This window comes from Micromys minutus (assembly GCF_963924665.1).
Source record: "Micromys minutus genome assembly, chromosome: 3".
Lineage (NCBI taxonomy): Eukaryota > Metazoa > Chordata > Mammalia > Rodentia > Muridae > Micromys > Micromys minutus.
Genome location: NC_137972.1, coordinates 17,173,938 through 17,200,774, shown reverse-complemented (window position 1 = coordinate 17,200,774; position 26,837 = coordinate 17,173,938).

Here is a 26,837-nt window from a genome sequence, read left to right as displayed (position 1 = left end):
TAAAGTTTGCTGAAGTGATACACCTATTGCCTTATTTCTTGTAAAAAAATCTTCTATTATAGAATACTTTTTCTTTTTTTTAACGACTTTATTTTGCAAAACAAAGATACATGTACAGATTTTAAACATTTTTTGCTTAAAATTATACATTTTTGTCAGTACTGTTTTTTCAGACATTAAAATAAATTTTACATAAAACCATGTGAATATATTTTTTAGTCAGTACTTGATTTTTTTCAAGGGCTTGACAGTATGCATTAAAAACCTACTAGTTACAATAAGCGTAAAGTACATGTAAAACAAAACGCAACATGGAAATAGTCAAAGTCTTCTTGTTTTGTGAATATATGTATATTTTTTGTTTTCTTTATTTCTTGGACTTCATACAGTCTGTGAGTTGTTTCTGGGGGAGTGCAAGCCTCTGGGGTTAGCATCCCACTATCAGTGACTGCATATTATGTCTGTTCTTTTGTGACTGGGTTATCTCACTCAGGATGATCTTCTCTAGATGCAGCCATTTTCTTAAGAATTTGGTTAAGTCATTGTTTCTGGTGGCTGATTAGTATTCCATTGTGTATATGTACCACAATTTTTGTATCCATTCGTCTTCTGAAGGACATCTGGGATCCTTCCAGCTTCTGGCTATTATAAGTAGAGCCACTATGAACATTGTGGTGCATATATCTTTGTTGTGTATTAAAGTGTCTCTGGGGTATATGCCCAGAAGTGGGATAGCTGGGTCTTCAGGTAGTACTATATCCAATTTTCTGAGGTATCGCCAGACAGATTTCCAGAGTGGTTGTATTAGCTTGCAACCCCACCAACAGTGGAGAAGTGTTCCTATTTCTCCGCAGCCTCGCCAGCATCTGCTGTCATCTGAGTTTGGATCTTGGCCAATCTGACTGGTGTGAGGTGGAATCTTAGGGTTGTTTTGATTTGCATTTCCCTGATGGCTAAGGATGTCGAGCACTTTCTCAGATGTTTCTCGGCCATTCAGTGTTCCTCAACTGAAAATGATTTGTTTAGCTCTGTACCCCATTTTTTAATAGGGTTATTTGATTCTCTGGTGTCTAGATTTTTGAGTTCCTTGTACACCTTGGATATACTTTTTCAAAATATTTGGTTATTATTGTTCTTGGGGTAAAGCTACTGAGCCAAAGTATATGTTTCCAGAAGACAACTTTACAAAGTGAGTTTTCTAACCCCACCTTCCTTTATTTTCCAGGGATCAAACTCAGGTATTTAGTCTGGCTTATATAGCAACTAGATTTCCACACTGGTACATCTTACCTGGCTTCTATTATAACATTTTCCCAATGAATAATATATAAACATTTTACTAAGTTAAACAGTAATGAGCACCATGATTCTCTCTACCATATTTTTTTTTAGCACACAACACAAATAACAGCAGACACTCACAGTCGTCTGGCCTCATTCTTTTCAATATTATAAGTACAGTTGTATATATTGCTCACCTGCTTTCCTGAAGAAAGGACAGCCTTAAAGCATCCCTGGAGATGAACTTCAAAAAAGGCAACAGAGCAACTGCCTCCACAGTCTACAGATCCCCTGGAGCTCAGCATCATACAGCTCAACTTACCCAACAGTCTGAATACCTCCCTAGATTTGTGCTGCACACAGGCAATCCAGAACTACAGTTTGTAAGCTGAACATTTATACATTGGGAATAGCTTGGCTGCTCCTCTGAAGATGAAAGAGTATGAATGCCTTCCAGGAGATAAGTTGCATCTAGGGCTGAATGCTTATCAGGACACATGAAGCAACCCAGGGTCATAAAAAGGATGCTCCAGAGAGAAACTCTTATACCAGAAAACACCAGTGATAACCAGATGTCAAGAGGCAAGCTCAAGACCATAAGCAACAGAATACAATATATGTGGGCATCATCAGTGTTTTGGTTAGGGTTTTATTGCTGTGAACAGACACTATGACCAATCGAAGTTTTATAAAATACAACATTTAATTGGGGAAGACTTATAGGTTTAGAGGTTCAGTCCAGTCAGTCTCAAGGCATGAGCATGGCAGCATCTAGGCAGGCATGGTGCAGGAGGAGCGGAGAGTTCTACATCTTCATCCAAAGAAGTTAGGGACTGACTGACCAGCCTCAGGCAGCTAGGAGGAGTGTCCCCAAGTCCATCCCAAGAGTAATACACTTCCTTCAAAAAGGCTACACCTTGTAATAGTGCCACTCCCTGGGCAAAACATATGTGAACCATCACAATAAGAAACCAGTTCTACCATCACAGCAAGCCCTGAACATACCAACACACCTGAAATTCAGGAAGTTAACCTAAAATTATATGTTATGAAGATAAAAGAGCCCATTTACGAAGATTTAAACAACTTATTGAAGAAATACAGTAAAACTCAGGTAAAAAGATAGATGCACTTAAAATTGAAACAAATAAATTCCTTAAAGAGAAACAGGAGAACTCAAGCATACAGTTAAAGCATTTGAATAAAGATCTACAATATCTAAAAGTTGTGGTAGAAAACACAAATGGAGGCAACCGCGGAAAAGAAAACCCTGGAAAGAGTTTAGAAATTACAAATGTGAGCATCACCAAGAGAATACAGGAAATACAAGAGTGGATCTCAGAAATAAAAAATACCTTAAAAGAGATTCACACAAGTGCCTAAAAGATCAAAACATAAAAAAAAAACTCTTAACTTAAATATCCAGGACATCCAGGATACAATGAAAAGACCAAATATAAGAATACTATGAATATAGGAGAGTGAACATTACCAGCTAAAATGGGCTAAAAACATCTTCAAGAATTATAAAAGAAAAATTTCCTAACCTAAGGAAAGAGAAAACCATAAATGTTCAAAAATCTTACAGAGCAATAAATTGATGGGGCTAGAAAAAAAATACTTTCATCATATAATAATTAAAACACTAAATGCACAGAGTAAATAATGAATAATAAAAGCTGAAAGTGAAAATAGCCAAGAAATATATAACGGTAGACCTCTGAGATTTATACCGGACAATAAAAGCCAAAAGTGCCCAGTCAGAGGTCTTGTAGACTCTAAGAGACTATAATAGCCAGCAAAATTCTCAATCAACATAGATGGGGAAACCAAAATATTCTAGGACAAAATCAAATTTCAGCACTATCTATCTACAAATCCAGCCAAGCAGTGCTTTCTAGAAGAAAGTCACCAAAACAAGGAGTGCACCAATGCCAAGGAAAGGACAAGATATTAACAATCTCACAACAAAGCTAAAGAAGAGAACCACATGCACATTATGCACCTACATAAGCTAGCATAACAGAAACTAGCAATCATATGTTTTCATTATCTCTCAATATTAATGAACTTAATTTATGTCTAAAAAAGATACAAGCTTACGAACTGGATATCCAAACAAAATGAAACTTTTTGCTACACAGAAGAAACATACCTTAAGAACAAGGACAGACACTACCTCAGGGTAAATACCTGGAGAAAGATCTTCCAAACAAATGATTTGAAGAAACAATGTGGAATAGTCATCCTAATATTCAATACAATAATAGAATTTCGACCAAATTTATCAAGCAAGAAAGGACACATTATATTCATCAAAATAACAATCCACCAAGAGAAAGCCAAAATTCTGAATATCTAGGATATAAATGCAATGGCAACCTATTCATAAAAGAAACTTTACTAAACCTAAAAAAACACAAGTTGAACTACATACAATAATATTGTGAGACTTCAACATTCCACTATTACTAATGGACAGGTAATTGAAAGAGAAATGAAACAGAGACACAGTGAAATTAAAAAATGCTTTAAACAAACTGCTTTTAACAGATATCTATAAAACATTTTACCCTAAAACAAAAGAATACACATTGGTACCTTCTCCAACACTGACCTTAAACTTTGTTACAAATCAAGCCTCAACTAATGAAAGAAGATTCAAATAACCCCATACATACTATCAGATCACCATGGCCTAAGGCTGTTTTTAATAACAATGAAAAGAACAGAAAGCCCACAGATCTATGGAAATTGAACAAATTGCTACTCAAAAATGACCTGGTCAGTAAAAAAGAAAGAAAGAAAGGAAGGAAGGAAGGAAGGAAGGAAGGAAGAAAGAAAGAAAGAAAGAAAGAAAGGAAGGAAGAAAGAACTTCATAGACTTCAATGAAAATAATGACATAACATACCCAAATTTATGAGACAAAATGAAAGCAGTTCTAAGAGGAAACTTCATAGCACTAAGTACCCTAATAAAGAAATTAGATATACCCTACACTATCAACTCAACAGCACATTTAGAGCTCTAAAAAAAAAAAAAAAAACCAAAAAAAAACAAAAACAAAAACAAAAATAAAAAAAAAACAGCACATACAATCAAGACGAGTAAAATAGAGTAAATAGTCAAACACAGCATAGAAATCAACCAAATCAAATAGAAACACAAAGAACAGTTTAAAGACTCAACAAACTCAAAAGCTGGTTCTTTGAGGGATTCAACAAGAATCAGCCCTTTAGCCTAACTAACAAAAGGTCTCAGAGTCAGTATTAACAAAATCAGGAATGGAAAGGGAGGTATCATAACAGAAATGGAGGAAATTTAAAAACTCATCAGATCCTACTTCAAAAGTTTATACTCAACGAAACAGGAAAATCCAGGTGAAATGTATAGTTTTCTAGACACATAACCTATATCAAAGTTAAATCAAGAGCAGGTAAACTATCTAAGCATACCAATATTCCCTAAGGAAATAGAAAATATCATTAAAAACTACCAAACCAATAAAAAGCCTGAGAGAGCTGGCTTTATTGTGAAATTCTAACAGACTTACAAAGAAGACAAAATATCAATATTCCTCAAACTCTTCCATAAAACAGAAACAGAAGGAACCCTACATAATTCATTCTATGAAGCTACAATTATGCTAATACCTAAACCAAATAAGGACACAACAACAACAACAACAAAACTTTCAAAAAAATTTTGATTATGAATATTGATGCAAAGATACTCAATATTCTTGCAAACCAAATCCAAGAACACATCAAAACAGCCATTCAATGTGATTATGAAGGCCTCATCCCTGAAACCTAAGATTGGTTTAATATATGAAAAATCCAAAAATGTAATCTACTATATAAATACTCTCAAAAAAAAAATCACATGATCATCTCCTTAGATGCTGAACAAAAACATTTGACAAAATACAATACTTCTTGATGTTAAAAGTTTTGGAAATATGAAGAATTCAAGGTTCATACATAAAAAAACAATTTACTGCAAACCAACAGCCAGTATCAAGTAGACATACTTGAAGCAATCCCATGAAAATCAAGAACAATAATGGAATAACCACTCTCCCTATATCTATTCAATATAGTTCTCAAAGCTCTAGATTGAACAATAAAATAAATAAAACATCAAAAAGAGATGAAAATGATAAAAATTGACAGTGGAGTAAATGTATCATTATTTACAGATAATATGATAGTATATATGAACTACACCAAAAAATCTACCAGAGAAATTTTATAGCAGTAAACTTTTTTAGAAAAGTGGTTGGATATGAAATTAATTCAAATAAATTAGTAGCCTTCTTTTATATAGATGATAAACAGGCTGAGAGAGCAATTAGGGAAACAACTCCTTCACAGTAGGTACAAATAAATATAAAACATCTAAACAAACAAGTGAAGGATATGTATGACAATAATCATAGCACTAAGGAAGAATATTGAGAATCACAAAAAATGGAGACATCTCCCATGCTCATGGACTGGTAGAATTAACATACTAAAAATGCCCATCCTACCAAAGGCAATCTTCAGAATCAGTTCATTCCCCAGCAAAATCCCAACAAAATTTTTCAAAGACACGAAAAGCACAATTATCAAATTTATATGAAAACTCAAAAACAAAAAATACAAATAAACAAAAACAGACTATGAAAACAATTCCAAACAAAAATAGAAATTCCGCGGAAATTACTATCCCTGACATCAAGGTATACTACAAAGCAATAGTGAAAAACAAAAACAGAAACAAAAAATGATGTGATACAGAGACAGACACTGATAAATGGAATAAAATTGAAGATCCAGAAATAACACTACATACTTACAGACATTTGGTTTTTGACAATAAGCTATAAATATATAATGGAAAAATAAAAAGTTTTTTAATAAATGGCACTAGTCTAACTCTCAGTGTGTATGTAGGAAAATGAAAATAGATCTATAATTGTCACCTTGCATAATTCTCAAGTCCAAGTGGTTCAAGGTCCTAAAAATAAAATTTGATAGACAGAATCCAATAGAAGAAAATTGCAAAAGAGCCTTGAACTCATTGTTACAGAGGGAAATTGACTAAAGAGCACTCTAATGGTTCATGCTATAAGAACCATTCAAAGAATCAACAAAACCAAGAGCTGATTCTTTGAGAAGATTAAAAGATTGATAAACTCTTAACCAGACTAACTAGAGGGCAAAGAGAGAGTATCCAAATTAACAAAATCAGAAAGGAGAGACATAATAACAGAAACTGAGGAAATTCAAGAAATCATCAGATCCTACTAAAAAAGCATATACTCAACAAGGCTGGAAAATCTCGAAGAAATGGATGAATTCCTAGACAGATACCAGATACTAAAGTTGAACCAGGACCAGGTAAACAATCTAAATAATCCCATAACACCTAAATAAACAGAAGCAGTCATCAAAAGCCTCCCAACCAAAAAAATCTCAGGTCCAGATGGATTCAGTGCAGAATTTTATCAGACTTTTATTTTTGACCTAATACCAATACTCTCCAAACTATTCCACGAAATAGAATCAGATGGAACACCACCTAACTTATTTTTTGAGGCTACAATAACACTAGCTTCTCAACCACACAGACCCTACAAGGAAAGAGATCTTCAGATCAATCTCACTTCAGAACAGTGCTGCAAAAATACTCAACAAAATCCTTGCAAACCGAATCCAAGACACATCAAAACGATCATTCACCATGATCAAGTAGACTTCATCCCTGGGATGCGGGGATGGTTTAATACAGAAATTCATCAATGTAGTCCATGACATAAACAAACTCAAAGGAAAAAAAAAAAAAAAAAAAACACTTGGTCATCTCACTAGATGCTGAGAAAGCATTTCACAAAATTCAACATCCCTTCAGGTTAAAAGTCTTGGAAAGAACAGGAATAAAAGGCTCATACCAATACATAATAAAAGCAATATACAGAAAACAAACAGCCCACATCAAACTTGACAGTGCAAAACTTGAAGCAATTTCACTAAAATCAGGGACTCGACACGGCTGCCAAATATCCCCCTACCTATTCAACATAGTACTTGAAGTCATGGCTGGAGCACTTAGACAGCTAAAGAGAATCAGAGGGATGCAAATTTGAAAGGAAGAAATAAAAACATCACTATTTGCAGGTGACATGATAGTGTACTTAAGTGACCCCAAAAAATCCACTGGAGAACTCCTACAGCTGGTAAACAGGTTCAGCAAAGGGACTGGATACAAAATTAACTCAATCAAATCAGTAGCCTTCCTTTACCCAAAGGAGAAACAAGTGAATAAAGAAATTAGGGCAAAAACACCCTAAACAACAGTCACAAACAATATGAAATATCTTTGTGTGACTCTAACTAAGCAAGTGAGGGACCTGTATAAAAAGAACTTCAAACCTCTAAAGAAGGAAATCTAAAAATGACAGCCTCTTCAACAAATGGTGTTGGTCCAACTGGCACTCAGCATGCAGAAGAATGAAAATAGAACCTACAAAGTTCAAGTGCAAGAAGATCAAAAAACTCCACTTTAAACCAGGGGCACTGAAACTACTACATGAGAAAGTAGGGAAAACCTTAGAACACATAGGCACAGGAGAAAATTTCTTGAACAGAACACCAATGGCTCATGTTCTAAGGTCGAAGATTGACAAATGGGACTTAATGAGAGTACAACGTTTCTGTAAGGCTAGGGACACTGTCAAGAAAATAAAATGGCAACGAACTGAGTAGGAAAAGATCTTTACCAACCCCACATCAGATAGGGGCCTAATATCCAAGGTATACAAAGAACTCAAGAAGCTAGACACCAGAGAACTAAACAACCCTATTAAAAAATGAAGTACAGTGCTAAACAAAAAGTTTTAAATTGAGGAATATCAAATGACTGAGAAGCATCTAAGGAAGTGCTGGACATCATTAGTCATCAGGGAAATGCAAATCAAAACAATCTGAGATTCCACCTCACACCAGTCAGATTAACCAAGATCAAAAATTCAGATTACAGCAGATGCTGTGGAGGATGTGGAGAAAGAGGAACACTTTTCCACTGTTGTTGGGGTTGTAAACTAGTACAACTTGCTTATTAAAGTCACACTAAGTTATTTCATATTATTTGTAACTATTGTGAAAGGTATGTTTTCCGTAATTTCTTTCTCTGCATGTTTGTCCTTTGAGTAGTGGAAGGCTACTGATTAGTTTGAGTTAATTTTATATCCAGTCTCTTTGCTGAACATAATTATCAGCTATAGAAGTTCTCTGGTAGAATTTTTGGGGTCACTCACATACACTATCTTGTCATCTGCAAATAGTGATGTTTTTACTTTTCCTTTGCAATTTTTATCCCTTTGATTTCCTTTTGAAGTCTAATTGTTCAGGCCAGGACTTCCAGTAGTATGTTGAATAGGTAGGGGGAGAGGGGGCAGCCTTGTCAAGCCCCAGATTTTTGTGGGATTGCTTCAAGTTTTTCAGTGTTAAGTTTGATGTTGCCTATTGGTTTGCTGTATAGTGCTTTTATTATGTTCAGTTACTGGTCTTGATTCCTGTTTTTTCCAAGACTTTTAACATGAAGGGGTGTTGAATTTTGTAAAATGCTTCCTCAACATCTTGTGAGATGACCATGTAGTTTTTATCTTTGAGTTTGCTTATATGGTGGACTACATTGATGGATTTCTATTTATAAGACCCTCCCTATATACCAGGGATGAAGCCTAATTGATCATGTTGAATTATCATTTTCTTGGCTTCAGTTTGTAAGGATTTTGTTGAGTATTTTTGCATCAATGTTCATAAGTTAAATTGGTCTGAAGTTTGCTTTCCTTGTAGGGTCTTTGTGTGCTTTAGGAACAAAGGTTATTGTGGTCTGAAAAAATGTTAGGCAGTGTTCCATCTGATTCTATTTTGTGTAAGAGTTTGAAGAGTATTGGTATTACATGGACAATAAATGTCTGATAAAATTCTGCACTGAACCCATTTGGACCTGACTTTTTTTTTGGGGGGGGAATTTTTTGATGACTTCTTCTATTTCTTTAGGTTTTATGACATTATTTAATGGTTTACTTGTTCCTGGTTTAACTTAGTGTCTGGTTACTGCCTTGAAATTCATCCATTTCTCCAGATTTTCCAGCTTTGTTGAGTATAGGTTTTTGTAGTAGTATCTAAAGATTTCTTGAATTTCTTCAGTTTTAGTTATTGTGTCTCCACATTCATTTCTGATTTTAATAACTTTGATACTATCTTTTTGTCCTCTAGTTAGTCTGGCTAAGCGTTTATCAATCTTGTTAATTTTCTCAAAGAACTAGCTCTTGGTTTTGTTGATTCTTTAAATGGTTCTTTTGTTTCTATTTGGTCAATTTCTGCTCTGAATTTTATTATTACTTGCCTTCTACTCCTCTTGGGTATATCGGCTTCCTTTTGTTCTAGAGCTTTCAACTGAGCTGTCAAGTTGCTAGTGTATGCTCTCTCCAGTTTCTTTTCGGAAGCACTCAGTGCTATGAGTTTTCCTCTCACTACTGCTTTCATTTCATCCCATAGGTTTGGGTATGATGTGTTTTCATTTTCGTTAAATTCTAAAAAATCCTTAATTTCTTTCTTTATTTCTTCTTTGAGCATGCTATCATTTAAAAGTGTATTGTTTAGTTTCTATGTGTATATGCACTTTTTGTTGTCTTTGTTGTTTTTAAAGACCAGCCTTACCATGGTGATCTGAAAGAATGCATGGGAATATTTCAATCTTCTTATATCTATTGAGGCTTGTTTTGTGACCAATCATATGGACAATTTTGGAGAAGGTGCCATGAGGTGCTGAGAAGGTGTATTCTTTTGTTTAAAGATATGTTCTGTAGATGTTTATTAATTCCAATTCGTTCAATTCTTCTCCTAGTTTTACTGTGTCCTTGTTCAGTTTCTGTTTCCATGACCTGTCCGTTTATGAGAGTGGGGTGTTGAGGTCTCCCACTATTATTGTGTGGATTACAATGTATTTTTGTGCTTAAGTAGGGTTTTTTATTTATGAATATGGGTGCTCTTGTATTTGGATCATATATGTTAAGGATTGAGAGTTCCTCCTGAAAATTTTTCTCTGTAATGAGTAAAAAGTGTCCTTATTAACTTTTTTCATAACATTTGGTTGAAAATCTTCTTCATTTGAAATTAGAATGGCCACTCTAGCTTGCTTCTTGGGGCTGTTTGCTTGGAAGATTTTTTCCAAACTTTTACACTGAGATAGTGTTTGTTTTTGTCTCTGAGATGAGTTTTCTGTATGCAGCAAAATGCTGGATTCTTTTTATGTATCCAGTCTGATAGCCTATATTGTTTTACTGGGTAATTGAGTCCATTTATTTTCACAGATATTAAGGAAAAGTGGTTGCTGTTTCTTGCTATTTTTGCTTTTAGAGGTAGAATTGTGCCTGTTTGTCTTTCTTCTTTTGGTTTTCTTGCTTAGATTTTTTCTTGTCTTTTCTTGGATGTAGTTTCCTTCCTAGTATTGGGTTTTTCAACTATAATTCATTGTAGTGCTGGTTTTGTGGTCAGATATTGTATAAATTTAGTTTTGTCTTAGAATATCTTGGTATGTCCATTTATGATGATTGAGAGTTTTCCTGGGTATAGGAGCTTGGGCTGAAACTTTTGTTCTCTTATAGTATGCATGATGTCTGTTTAGGATCTTCTAGCTTTTATAGTCTCTGTTGAGAAATCAGGTGTGATTTTGATTGGTGTGCCTTTATATGTTACATGACCATTTTCCCTTAATGCTTTTAGTATATTTCTTTGCTCTGGGCACTTGGCATTTTGACTTTTATGTATTCAAAGGATTTTCTTTTATGGTCCACTTTATTTGGATTTCTGTAGGCTTCTTCTATGCTCATGGTCATCCCATTCTTAAGTGTAGGGAAGTTCTCTTCTATGATTTTGTTGAATACATTTACTGTGCCTCTTAGTTGATTTTCCTTGCCCTCTTTTATTCCTATTATCCTTAGGTTTGGTCTTCTTATTATGTCTTGGATCTCCTGAACATTTTGTGTCAGGAGTGTTTTTGCTTTTGCATCTCCTCTGACTGTTTTGTTTATGTTTACAATGTTGTCTTTGCCCCCAGAGATTCTCTCTTCCATCTCTTATAGTCTGTTGGTGATGCTTGCATCGTATACTTCTGACATCTTTTTGAGGTTTTCTACCTCTAGGGTTGGCTCTTTTAGTGTTTTCTTTATTGTTTCCATTTCCATTTTAAATTCATTCTTCAATTCCTTCATCTCTTTGGTTCTGTTTTCCTCTAGTTCTTTGATTTCTTTGAGTGTTTTTCTTGTTTCCTCTTTAAAACCTTCTTTTTCTTTATGCTTTTCCTCCTGTTCTTGTTTAAGGATCTCTATCATCAACTTGAGGTATGATTTCGGGTCTGAATCTTCTTTTTCTTTAGTGTATGGAATTCTGCTGTTTGCTGTGATGGAATAGCTGAGTTCTGGTGTTGCCAGGTTGTTTTGGTTTCCCTGGGGTACATTCTTTTGCTTTTCTCTTGCCATCTTGTCTGTGATTATATGTTGTCTTGTTGTCAGTGATTGGTTCCCATCTCTGCAGTGTACCTGGCCTGTGTCCCTGGATCTTTGCTGGTCCTGGTGGCAGATGGCCTAAACACTTGTTCTGCATGCACGGGCATGCCAGATGGAAACCGAGACCCTATGGCAGGGTTCCTGTTCCCCTGAACCAATTGGGCATGGGGTTGCACTAACTGAGTACTTGGTACAGACCTCTCTCCTCCCCTGCTACTTGTAGCACAGTCTCATCAGGCCTGTGTACTTGTATCTCTGCTTTTCCTCCATAGTTGTTTTTCTAATGCTATGTGTGTGTGCAGGGGCCTTAGGGAGTGGCTGATTTGGCTAAAGTCTATGTCACTCTCTGCTGTGGAGGTGGGGTTTGGGGCTTGCCTAGATCCTTGTCCATCTGCCCCATTGTAGTATATCTAGGCAAAGTGGATCACATCCCTCCCTAGGACACATGTTTCACTATGTTCCTAGCAGCCTTGTTTGTAATAACCCAAAGCTTGAGATAACCCAGATGCCATACAACAGAGGAATGGATACAGATGTTGCGGTTCGTTTACACAATGAAATATTACTCTGCTATTAAGAATAAGTATAACAAAAAAAGAAGAAAGATAACACAGAAATTTTAATGCAAATGGATGGAACTAGAACATATCATTCAGAGTGAAGTAACTAGACCCAAAAGGACATGCCTGGTATCTATTCACTAATAAGTGGATAGTAGCCAAAAGAAAATGTACAAAATACTCAGAATACAGAATTAAAAAAGTTTAACATGCGAAGATCCCAAGTGAGAATGCCTCAGTCCCACTTGGCAGTTAGAAGAAAGCAATCACAGGAAGAGGGAAAGAGGGAGGAAACTGGTTGGGATAGGTGGCATGGGAAATAAGCATGTAAAATGATCAAGTGTTGGGTGGGAAGAGCCAAGTTGAAGCCCTCATTGCCCACAGAAAGAATAGAAACAGGTAACCTTGGGAGGTATGAATAAGGGGGTGCTCCAGAATGTACCAGAGACCTGAGAGCTGAGAGACTCCCAGGAATCAAAAGGAATGAGCTTAGATGAAATTCCTACAATGGAGAGAAGGAATTTGTTGAGCATTCAAACAGCAATAAACAGGGTATTAAGTGAGTGATATGGTTACCATCCCACAGCCAATTATTCTGACCCATAATTGTTCCTGTCTGATAGAACCCAGGGAACAAAAATTGAGATGAGAATGAGGAAAAGAACCAAGTGAGCTGAAGATGCCAAGTGAAGATGCCTCACTTATAGGCCCAAATTGGGATCCATGTCAACGAGAGGCCTGAATACCTAGCATTATTACTGAAGCTACAGTGTACTCACAATGATAGGCCTAACATGACTCTCCTCCAAAATATCAAACAAACAGCTGAGAAAGTAAAATGCAAATATTTACACTCAACCAATGGACAGAAGCTACTGACACTCATGGTTGAACTGCAAAATAGCAAGTAGAAGCTAAGAAGGAGGACCAACAATTTCAATTAGCCTGAACCTCCAAGTACTCCAAGACAGCAGATCACCAACCAGACAGCTAGACCCACTGATTTGACTCCTGCTGCTGTGTCTGCACTCAGCCATAGAAGCTACACATAACTCTCAAGATATTGGAGGCTCAGGGTGTGGGAAGGTCTAGTAGGGTAGGTGTGAAGGATAGGGGCATTGTTGTGGAGACAGGGTGGTTATGAGAGGAGATACGGGATGTAGGACATTCAGAGGTTAATCCTGGATGTGCAACAAATATGGACAGTAATTTAAAAAAAGATTATGACTAAGTTATGCCAATCAGTATAATAGCTTCTAATTCCATCCATTTCCCTTAGAAGTTCATGAAGTCATTGTTTTTAATAGCTGAGTAGTACTCCATTGTGTAAATGTACTGTATTTTTCTGTATCCATTCTGTTGTTTTAGAACATTTGAGTTCCTTCCAGCTTCTGGCTATTATAAATAAGGCTGCTATGAACATCATGGAACATGTTCTTGTTATATGTTGGAGAATCTTTTGGGTACATGCCCAGGAGTGGTATAACTGGGTCCTCTGCTGATAGTACCTATTCTCTGAGAAACTGCCAGACCAGTTTCCAATGTCATTGTACCAGCTTGCAATGCCACCAACAATAGAGGAGTGTTCCTCTTTCTCCATATCCTTGCCAGCATCTGCTGTCACCTGAGTTTTTGATCTTAGCCATTCTGAATGATGTGAGGTAGAATAGTAGGGTCTTTTTGATTTACGTTTTTCTGATGACAATTGATATTGATCATTTTGTGGCCATTTGGTATTCCTCAGTTGACAATGCTTTGTTTAGCTCTGTACTTCATTTTTAATATATTTATTTGGTTCTGAAGATTCTAACTTTTAAGTTCTTTGTATATATTGGATATTATCCCTCTATTGGATGTAGAATTGGTAACGATCTTTTCTCAATCTACTGACATTGTCCGTTGCCTTACAGAAGCTTTGCCATTTTATAAGGTCCAATTTGTTGATTCTTGATATTAGAGTATAAGCTATTGGACTTCTGTTCAGTAAATTTTCTCTTGTTCGTTTAGTTTCAGTGCTATTGATTTTATGTGGATGTTTTTGAGGACACATGGTTTGCATTCACTGATAACCAGATACTAGCCCAAAAAGCTTGGAATACTCAAGAAGCAATCCACAGAACTAAGGAAACTCAAAAAGATGAAATCCCAGAATGTGGATGCTTTAGTTCTTCTTAAAAGAGAGGAAAAAAATAATCATGGGAGAAAATACAGGGGCAAATAAAAGAGCAGGGACTGAAGATATGATCATCCAAAGACTTTCTCACCTGTGATAGAACCCATATGTAGCCACCAAAGCTACACATTACTGCTGATGCCAAAAAAGTGCTTGCTGGCAGGAGCGTGATATAGATTCCTTCTCAGCAGCTCTGCCAGTGCCATACTGATACAGATGAGGATGCTTGCAGCTAACTTTCTGACTGAGCATGAGGACCACAATGAAGGTACTAGAGAAAGAACTGATGGAAATGAAAGGGTTGGTAACTCAATGGAAGAACAACATTATCAAACAACCAAATCCTCCATGGCTTCCAGGGACTAAATCCCCTACCAATGAGTATGCATGGAAACATCAATGGCTCCAGTTGCATGTGTAGCAGAGGATAGCATTATCTGTCACCAATGAGAGGAGAGAGGCCTTTGCTCCAGTGAAGGCTAGTTTTTCCAGTGTAAGGGCCTGTTAATGCACTGAGGTGTGAGTGAGTGTTTGGGAGTGGGAGCATATTCATGGAAGTAAGGGAAGGAGTAGGACATCAGAGAGTGGGAGGGAAGGGCATAACATTTGAAATATAAATACAAAGAGTATCCAATAAAATGGTGAAAGCATTAGATAAAATTAACAAAAAGCAATTATATCTGTATATAACTACACTAATTTGTACTATCAACTGATATACATTTTTACAAAGAGTAAGCAATTCTCTATTTTATAAAGTTTGAACTCAATATTTTAAAGCTTTATGTAATTATTAGCTGTACGTACCATAAATTAAATAGATAACCCTCTATTGTTGAACAGTCTAGTTGTTTTGTTGTATTTTTGTTTTTCTTAGTTTAAAAAAACATATAGAATATACCTTAGCACACACAAAGAAAGACATTTTATGCATAAAGTCATAGGATTCAAGGAGATAGTCCTTTAACGAACTCCGATATAGTTCCTTACATGCCATCTAGTTCATTTACAGGTTATTAGTTGGCATGAAAATATTCACAACTTATTTTTTACAGATGAGCTAAAATGATTTTTTCTTCTATGGATTTTGTCATGGGTTTTTGATAAGAATTCCTGGAAAGAAGATGTTTCAGTAAAGAATGACTTAAACTACAGAGAAGTGGCAACATAGTCATGGTGTGGATATAGGGTCTATTTATCTTACCAGAGGCTAGTTCTAGCCCTCTAAGTAACCTGTGTCAGAACAATCAGCCTGCGATTAATAAATAAAAACTTCATGAAATCCATGAACATAGCTTATCACTAACTTCCACTAACCTGAAGGCTTAGAATGTCTTCTGATGGCTTATAGAAAAGCTTCTTCTATCTTGCTGTGACCACCTCTCTGATGTACCCATCAATGTATGATAAAATTTTCTTGATTTATGACTTTCTAGATTCTTAAACAGTTCAAATCTTTATGGAACTGCTTCCATATTGAAGCATGGAGTCATGAGTAGTCCAACTTGTTTCACAATATACTACTTTTTAAAGGTGAAAGCTGGTTCTTGCATTGGTAGACCTTTGTTCAAAGCTCTTGTTGTGCACATTGCTACTGAGACTGCACATTCTAGTGATGCTTTACATGCTGAATACTTCAGATACTTCACTGGGATTGAGAGTGCAGGTCAGCTTAGAGCATGTACAAAGCCCTGATTTTATACAGCACAACTATGATAATGACTAAAATAATAAAATGATAATGATAGTCAGAAAACAACCATAATAGTAATAGACTAAATAGAGGAAGTAAAAGAATATTTGATATCAATGGGCTGTTGCCGTGAGCTAACACTTTTCAGAATATGTTCAAGTTTCTTACTAAACTGGACTCTGATTTGATTGTAGCTTTCCCAACTGGCTGGCTTCTTTTTGATGAAAATAATTTAAATTTTCTTCAAATTAAGTGACAATGTCTAACCAAAGACTGGGAAATGGTAGATGGGTTGAGACTAGACGAGGAACTGAAGATGCACTGAGAAGTCTGATGCCTAATAGAGTAGAGCAGAGGGGAAGCTGCTGACTCTCTCCTCTATTAGTAACTTCCAGTCAGTCCTGAATAATCACTGTTTAGAGGTTTTCTTAGTTTTATTTCTCACTTCCACCTTCAGTGTTTCCTCTTAGTTCTTAATCTACTCACATCCTTCCTAATAGTCCAAGCTGCCTGTGTCTTAGTTGGCCAGGTTCTGTCTCCTGAAATTGTTTCTTCTATAGACTTAAACAAACAGGTAACTTTTATATTAATCATAGTATCCGAAGAGAAAGCAGGGTATATATTGATTATTATTGTTTCCTTTCTGTGTGTGTGTGGAACCGGGTGCCAGAAATCCCACACAGCTCTCTGACTAGAGAAGGGCAGCTTTTGTTAATTCTGCCACTGGGTTTCGCTGGTGCACGCATGAGCTCAGGCTTGGGTTCTGATGCTGGGCTCCTCAGGACATGCATTTCCACTGAAGCCACAGGGCACTATGCCAAGGTGAACCGAGTTATTGAGAAGCTTCCACGTGCAATGCAAAAACCTTCAGGATAGAAAATCTTTTTCCAACTGGAGGTGTTATCAGTTCCGTAGAACAAAGGAACTCAGGTGGAGAAATAATTTTTACATGCACCTCTCTTTACATTTCCCCCAAGCCTATATAAATATAGTTATGAAATGGTTCAGAGTCTGATAACCAGTGCTTCCTATTGTCTTGGCCTGAGGGCTTGGGAAGAACTTGTCTACATATTTGGAGTTGGTTCTCCTTCTGCCTAGATCTTCTGGCTAGTTTACATGACCTGCAGTAACACATATCTGTGGGGGAGGGACTTAAGGTGTGGCTAGTGCCCAAAGGGGCAGTGTGGTGTCTATAGCAAGTGTCCGTGGTTCACAGGAATTTAGGCAGATACCTGCTGTCTCATCTATCATTCCCGGGGCTTCAACCATCTTAACCAAGAATCAGGGTTCCCAATTATGGCCTGAATTCCTATCGAACCCAGCAGGTTGGTCTGAAGCTCATGTGTATGTGTGTATGTATGTGTGTATGTGTGTGTGAGAGAGAGAGAGAGGGGGGGGGGGAGAGTTTTATTTCATACATGCCATCATGCCATGAGAAAACAGGGTTTTACTATGTAGATTTGGCTGGCCAGGAACTCACCACATACACCTGTTTGACTTCCAAATCATAGAGTGCCTGAGTGTGTTTCACAAGTGCTGATATTGAAGGTTTTGTGTTGCCAAACAAAGCTTCAAATAACGCTTCTTATTCATAAACTGGCAAATAGATTATAAGTTTCGTTCAACATTAAAGATTATTAATTGCACAGCAACACTACAATCTTTCCTTAACGTAAATATCTAAACAAAATGTTGGCTCTTCAAGGTCATCTAGAGTGTGTCACCTACTTCTTAGGTTTTGACTAATCAGGAATATAGACAGAAGATTGAAGATTTCACAAAATATGTGTTGACAATTAAGCTTTCCAGAAGCTTCTCTAAGACAGAAACCAGGCTAGATGTTCTATCTGATCATTACCAGGAGTGCTACTGTTTGGAAGGACATGACAGGGAGGATATATTAGGAACAGTAATAAACTGACACATCTACATCACTGAACCATTGTTGATCTAGAAAATCCACATTCCTCACACATCTGATAGGTTTATGTCCATCAAAATATTAATGTTGCTGAGATGTTTTTTCACTTTATATCTGCTAAGAGAATGACATTCTTACCATGGAGGCTAATTACATGCACAAGGTGTACTTCTTTATGTTTTCTGCATATTGTTTGCCTCCTTTAATATTGGGCAAAGACTGGGAGCAAGAATGCAAGGGTGTTTGTTCGTTTTTGTGTCCATAGCATTAGGAGGATATAAAGAGCCCATCAGTTTGCTTGATTAAAGAATAAGATATTAAGCAGAAACTGAAACCAGTCTGCGTGCTTGTTTCCTTGTTCACTTAGACAGAGAAAGAAGACTTCCCCTAACAGTAAACTGAAAGAGCAACAGCTTCCTTTAATCTTTGTACAACTGAGGTTTGAATTTATAGATGGATGCATAGTGTTGAGGAGCAAAATTATAAATGAAAGATAAAGTAACTTCAGATAGAATGGAATTGATTAATACTACAGTTTTGCTTTTGAATAAAGTGCCACATAAAACAGAAAGTACTGAACTCATATGATCAGGTAATAAAAGGGAAGTGAAAAAGTTGAAGAAAATTATGTTTTCTTGAGTTTATCTTCTAAATTTATTTTTGTGAAGAATCATACACAAGACTTAAAATGTACATAAACACAAACACACACACTCACTCTCACACACACGCACACAAACACATACACACACACACACACACACACAGAGAGAGAGAGAGAGAGAGAGAGAGAGAGAGACACAAACACTCACACGGATCAATAGACAAATACTGTGGAACTACTTCAAATGTTGAGACACTAGTCAGTAGGACCTCACAAATATATGTATTTTTCATTTTGCATTGTGATTCAACTGTTGCTATTAGTTTATTATAGCATGTTCAGAACTAATAAGTTCTTACATATGTTATCTTAGGGTTACTAGTTTGAATAAAAATAGTCGTCATAGGCCTCTTTAGGTTTCTTATTCCCAAAATAGTGAGTCACATCTAAGGTTACTCCCATTGATTCTTGGATGCTGAACGTATCCTAGGTTTCTGCCTAATCCTGGACACAGAATCATACAAACTTAGTATCAAATGTTTTCTTTCATTTCACATGCCACTAATAAATGTAAGAGTATGAAATAAGAATTTACATGAATGTTTAAAGCAGAAACCAAAAAGGAACTCTCTGGATCCCTCCATAACTGAGTTTTAGCTTTTTTTTTTTTTTTTTTTTTGCTTTTTTGTCTTCATTTCATTTTCTTTCTTTCTTTCTTCTTTCTTTCTTTCTTTCTTTCTTTCTTTCTTTCTTTCTTTCTTTCTTCCTTCCTTCCCTCCCTCCCTCCCTTCTTTCTTTCTCTTTCTTTCTTTCTTTTTTCTTTCTTTCTTTCTTTCTTTCTTTCTTTCTTTCTTTCTTTCTTTCTTTTTTTCTTCCTTTCTCATTCTCATCTCTACTCCCATTGTCACCTTCACAAAGCCCTTTTTCCTTTAATGCTTCCCCTTTTCATCCATTGATGAGAACATGCTCTGGTCCCTCCAATTACAACAGGCCTAATAGTTCGGCTTGGGAAAAAGGATCCAAAGTAAGCTATGTATTTAGCAGCAGCACCCTCCACTCTGATTCTTAGGGGACTTATATAAACACCAAGCTGCATATCTGTTAAAAATATGTAGGGGTCATAGGTTCACTCCTGCTTATTCTTTGGTTGGTGGTTAAGACTCTGTGAACCCATTTGTTCAGCTTAGTTGTCTCTGTAGGTCTTCTTGTAGTGTCTTTGACTTTTCAGGCTCCGTTCATTCTATCCTCCAGTCTTTTACAAGAGTCCTGAGCTTTGTCTAACATTTGATTGTCAGGACTCTGTGTCTGTTTCCATAAGCAAATGGATGAAAGCTCTCAGGGGACAGTTATGCTAGGCTCTAGTATGCAAGCCTAGGAGAGTATTTTTAATAGTGTCAGGGTTTAGCCCCTTCTTAAGGAATCAGTATAAAATCAGGGCATTCATTGACTGGACAGCCCTATTATCTTTGCCTCATGTTTATGTAAATGCAACTTTTAGGCTGGACAAACTTTGGGTCAAAGGTCTTGTGGATAAGTTGGTGCCCTATATCCTGCACTGAAAGTTCCACCTGGTTGCACAACGAGGCCACTTTCATATCCATATCCCCAGGTTCTAGGAGTCTCAACTAGGGTCAACCCCACATATACAAAGAAGCTTCCCCCAACCGAGGTCTCAGGCTATTTTCAGAGATATACCCAACTGATTTCCCCACTACCCTCTCTCCTATCCTATATGCCCTCACCAGTCCACCACATCCCTATCCTCATTCAATTCCTCACCCACACCATAACCTAGTTTACTTCAGTTGTTTACCTGTGTTGTATATTTTTACTTCTCCTGCTGAGTGAGATATAAGCATCTTTAGTTGAATTTTCCTTGTCAATTAATTTTTTTTTTGAATTTGTGAATTGTAACATGGGTACCTGGTATTTTATGACTGATGTCCACTCATACATAGACATGTTTATGTTTCTGGGTTTGGGTTTCCTCACAAGGGATTATATGTTCTAGTTCCACTCATATCCCTAAAATATCTGTGATGTCTTTGGTTTTAGTAGCTGAATACTAATCCAATATGTAGATTACTACACTTTCTTTATCCTTTTCTCAATTGAGGGGCATCTAATTGTTTCACATTCTATTACAGATGAAGATGCTATGAAAATAGTCGAGGAGATTTCCTTGTGAGGTGGTAGATTATCTTTTAAATTTATACTCAAGACTGGTACAGCTTGGTTTAGATGTAGAATAATTCCTTGTATCCTGAGTACTTGCCAAATTTATTTCCAATGTTGTTGCACAATTTTGAACTCTCAACACTGGTGTAGTAATGTTCCTCATTCCTATCATTCTGACAAGCATGTATTGTCTCTTAAGATTTTGATATTAGCAATTCTGGTGAGTATAAGGTTGAATCTCAGAGGCATGATTTGCATTTCCCCATGCCTAAGGATGTCAAAAATTTCTTTAAATGTTTCTCAGATATTTAAGATTTCCTATTTAGAATTAGACAACAAAAGAAGGTCAAAAAGCTACAAATTGGAAAGGAAGAAGTAAAAAAATCACTATTTGCAGATGATATAATATTATAATTAAGTGACCCCAAATATTCCACCAGAGAACTCCTAAACTTAATAAACTACTTCAGCAAAGTGACTGAATATAAAACTAACTTAAACAAGTCAGTCGCCTTCCTCTACTCATAGACTTAACAGGCAAAGAAATAAATTAAGAAAATGACACCTTTCCCAGTAGTCAATTTTGGACTCCAATCACCATCCCATTGTCTTTAGGTCTAAACCATAATATTTCCTGTCTGACAGAAATTAAGGAAAAAAATGGTGAAGAGCTAGAGGAAAAGGAGGTTCAGCAACAGGCCCAAATTGGGATCCAGGTCAACGGGAGACACGAAGGCCTGTCACCGTTACTGAGGCTTAGTGTGCTTACAAAAATCTGCCTATAATGACTGCCCTCTGAAATACCTAACAAGTAGCTGAAAAAGTAAGATGCAGATAACACACCCAGTGGTTCAAAGCTGTAGTCAAATTAGGCAGAAGCTGCAAGAAGCTGAGAAGGATGGCATCCCAGTATTAAGATCAGAAGTCCCAACTAACTTGGATCCCCATCATCTCTCAGACAATGCCATCAAGTAGGCAGCATACACCAGCTGATTTGAAGCCCCACAACATATATACAGCAGAAGCATGCTGGGAATAGACTTAGTCAGAGAAGATGTACCAACCTTTTGAAAGACTGAAGGCCCCAGGGATTAGGGATGTCTGGTAGAATGGGGGTTGAAATGGAGATATCCTCCTGAAGACTGGGCAGGATATGGACGATGGGGAACAGTCAGAGGGTGTCTGAGAGTGGAATAAAAATCTGGACTGTATTAAAAGATTAAATGAAAATTATAAAGGCATTTCAAAATACAAAAATATATAACAGAACAAATTTACACAATTTAACAGATAGACGTATCTAAATTGTATTGTCTATTAAATAGAATTATAATCAATACATAACTTTTACTGTAGCCATTTTTAGGCCACAGCGTTTTTAAACGACCAAAATTTAAGAAACAGAAAAAAATTTCCTACTCAAAATTTCAAAAATAGAAGAATGACTTCTAAGAATTCCAAATAAAGATATTTTTTTTCTACATGTCATAGACAAAAAAGGACTGAGTATACTGTAACACAGTGCTAATCAAAGCACTTGGGTTGAAAAGACAGACATACATCTGTAAGTTTGACAGTAATTTGATTAATGTAGTGAATTTCAGGTCAGCTAATGCTATAAAAAAGAGGTTGCATCAAACAAACAACTTAACAAATAACCAAATAAGTAAAAGTATAAACAAATAAATAAATTGATACTCTTTTAACAGAAAGTCTGAGAAGAGTTTATTCCCTTCTTGAGCTACATAGTGAGTTCAAGGACACTTAAAGGAAGAGTATAAAACTGTCTCACACAACAATTTAAAATAATTAAAATAGTAGTAAGAAAAGTGAAAGTAAAAAAGATAGGAGTTATTGTGATTCAAATATAAATAACAACATTTTATAATATATTGCTCAAAGCAATAGACAGAAGAAATATCACAACCCTCTTTTAGAAATGGCATGATGATGGCATGGAGATGTATCTCATGAAGTTACCGCATCTTTGGTTGTTTGCTTAGAGTGTACACAATATTGACAATATAAACTCTCATTTATTGAGGAGAGCAGCATGTGAAGCTGTGAAGAAAGTCCTGCAAAGGAAGCTATTGTCTGTCTATGGTTACTTGAGTAAAGGCACTGTCTTCAGTGATGTAGCCCCTCATCAGCTACTCTTTCAGAGGGATAGTCCATACTGTGTACCTGTGAGTGACCAAGTTTAAATTCATTGGGCCAAAGATTAAACCCACAAAAAAGACATGAAGACGTTATGAAGACTTCACTGGCATAGCATTGATGGGGTACCAGGCATCAAGACAGGGGCAATAAGTGTGACCATTATGTATTAAATGCATATAAAAATGTTAAAGAGTAAATTATTTTTATATAAATACATCTTTCATGCAGAGGAAACTATATAAAAGGATAATAAATATCACAATAAGAAATGTGATATCTCCACCTGTAGGACTTTGATTAGCACTCAAAAAATCATTCTACTGCTTCCTAAATGCATATTCTTCCATATAAAAGCATGGTCAGTCCTGTCACAATACCTTACTCCTGATATAAATTTCTGTCTTAATGTTTTATTGCTGGGAAGAAACATTATGAACATTGCAACTCTTATAAGGGACAACACTTAATTGAGACTGATTTATAGGTTCAGGGTTTCACTCTCTTACTAAATAGTATCCTGGCAGCATCCCAGAAAATGTAAGGCTGGAGGAGGGGCTTAAAGTTCTACATGTTGATCCACAGTCAGACAGGAGACCACTGGCATCCACATGCCAGGGGAAAGAGGTCAAAGCCCACTCCTACATTGACATACTTGCTCCAAATAGAGCACACCTTCTCCAACAACAACCACCTCCTAAATATGCTACTCCCTAGACCAAGCATATGCAAACTATCATACTAGGAATCATTAAATCATTAAATCTTGATCACTAAACTTTTTCTTGTAGTCAGTACTGAGAATCAAGACTTGTCACAGTCTGAACAAAAATAGAATATGTTCTCAGAACTATGTGTCCATTGTCATAAACCTCTTCCCCAAACACAACCACAAGCCTCAGAGAACAGCAGGAAAGAGGAATTAGAAAGATTGTAAGAGCCAGCTGTTACTGAAAATCTATGTGAAATGCTGATATGTGGACATGACATAGTTACCCACTCACAAACTCAGAGCAGCTATGGTTACCTATATGCAACTGCAGAAGACATAAAAAGCCAAATTACTGCATAGGTGGGGAAGGCTCCCTGCCCTTAATGAAAAACTACTGTTAGATGACAAGTGCTACAAAAATGGTTCATTCTTTTTTTCAAGGTATGGTTACTGGTAGTTTTTCTTGCTCCAGTATGTACCCTATACTCATGCACTTATGAACATCAGTAATTAAGAAAATATGATTTAGAAGAGAACTTGTTAGGGTGCGTGTAGAGAACACTTAAGGAGACAAAGAAGTGATGGATATAATATTCCATTCTTTATGCATATGAGACTTTCAAGAAAGAGATATTACTAATAAAGAAGATCAATGAAATTTTACATCATGACAGAAATGAACAAAAAATCCTAGAGTTTACATACTACAACAATATTAAATGGAAAATAGGTACGTTTGTAAGTAGAAAACTGATGTCCTACTGTGTTGTTCCTCTCTGTTTAGACATCACTAAGTTTAGGGGAAGCAGAACAAAGTTTTTTTTTTTTTCTGCTTTAATTCTTAAATATTTTAATCATTATTTTTTTATCATTTAATTGGATATTCTATGCATTTATATTTCAAATGTTATCCCCTTTTCCTCATTTCTCATCCTCCCCCTTGTCCCTTTCCTCCCATGAAGATGCTCCCACTCCTAACCACCCACTCCCACCTCATCATCCTGGCATTTCCCTACACTGGGGAAAGGAGCCTTTACTGGACCAAAGACCTTTCCTCTCATTGATGCCAGACAATGCCATCCTTTGCTATATATGTAGCTGGAGTTATGAGTCTCCTCATGTGTAACCATTGTTTGGTGCTTTATTCCCAAGGAGCAGTGGGATATTTGTTGGCTGATACCGTTTTTCCCCCCCATGAGGTTGTGAACCCTTTCAGCTCCTTCAGTCATGTCTCTAGCTCCTCCCATAGAGTCCCTGTGCTCAGTCCCATTATTATCTGCAAGCATCCTCATCTGTATTAGTTTGGCTCTTGCAGAGCCTCTTACGAGAATTACAAAGCAGGTTCCTTCCAGTAAGTACTTCTTTAGACTGGCAATAGTGACTGTGTTAGGTGGTTGCATATGGGATGGATCCCCAGGTGAGGAAGTCTCTGGATAATCTTTACTTCAGTCATTGCTACAGTTTGTCTCTGTATTTCCTCACATGAGTATTTTGTTTTCCCTTCTAAAAAGGACTCTACATTTTTGTCTTCCTTCTTTTAGAGCTTTATAATTTCTGGAAATTGTTTCTTGGATATTTAGAGGTTTTGGGATAGTATCCCCTTATCAGTAAGGGCATACAATATGTGTTCTTTTGTTACTGGGTTAGGTCACCTAGGATTGTATTTTCTAGTTCCATCCATCTGCCAAAGAATTTCACGATGTCATTATTTTTAATAGCTGAATAGTACTCCATTGTGTAAATGAACCACATTCTCTGTATCAATTCCTCTGTTGAAGGACATCTGGGTTCTTTTCATTTTCTGGCTATTATAAATAAGGTTGCTATGAACAGAGTGGAGCATGTATCTTTGATATATGTTTGAGTGTCTTTTTGATTTATGCCCAGGAGTGATATAGATGAATCTTCAGGTATTACTATGTCTAAATTTCTGATGAACTTCTAGACTGATTGGCAGAGTTGTTGTACCTTCTTAAAATGCTACCAAAAATGTAGGAGTGTTCCTTTTTCTCCACATCTTTGCCAGCATCTGCTGTCACCTGAGATTTTGATCTTAGCTATTCTGACTGCTGTGAGGTAGAATCTCAGAGTTGTTTTGATTTGCTTTTCCTTTAGGACTAAGGATGTTGACCATTTATTTAGGTGCTTTTCAGCCATTCAATATTCCTCAGTAGAGAATGATTTGTATAGCTCTGTCCCATTTTTTTAAATAGGATTATTTAATTCTCTGGAGTGTAACTTCTTGAGTTTTTTATATATATTATATATTACCCTACTATGAGACATAGGACTGGTAAAGATATTTTTTAATCTGTTTTTGTTTTGTTTGTCCTATTTATAGTATAATTTACATCCTTTACATTACAAAAGCTTTGCAAATTTATGAGGTCCTATCAGTCATTCTTTTAAATTAAGGCATAAGCCTTGTTTTTTTTTTTTTTTTTGTTTGTTTTTGTTTTGTTTTGTTTTGTTTAGGAACTTTCCCCCTGTTCCTATGCATTTCAAGCTCTTCCCAACTTTCTCTTCAATTAATTTGTTACTGGTTTTTGTGGAGGTATTCATGCACTTCTTCTTGAGTTTTGTACAAAGAGATTTGAATGGGAAAATTTGTTGAAAATTCTGTCTTTTTCCCATTGAATGATTTTAGGTCCTTTGTCAAAGATCAAGTGACCATATACATGTGTGAGTTCATTTCTGGGACTTTAACTCTATTAAATTAAACATGCTGCCTGCCTTTGTATCAATACCATATAGATTTTATTATAATTGCTCTGTAATACATCTTGTGGTCAGGAATGGTAATTTTTCCAGAAGTTCTTTTATTTTTAAGTATAGTTTTTCCTATCCTGGTTTTTTTTTTTGTTATTGTTGTTTCAAATGAATTTCCAAATTGCTCTTTCTAGCTCTGTGAAATATTGAGTTGAAATTTTGAGGGAGATTGCATTGAATCTGTAGATTGCTTTCAGCAAGATGGAAATTTTTACTATATTAATCCT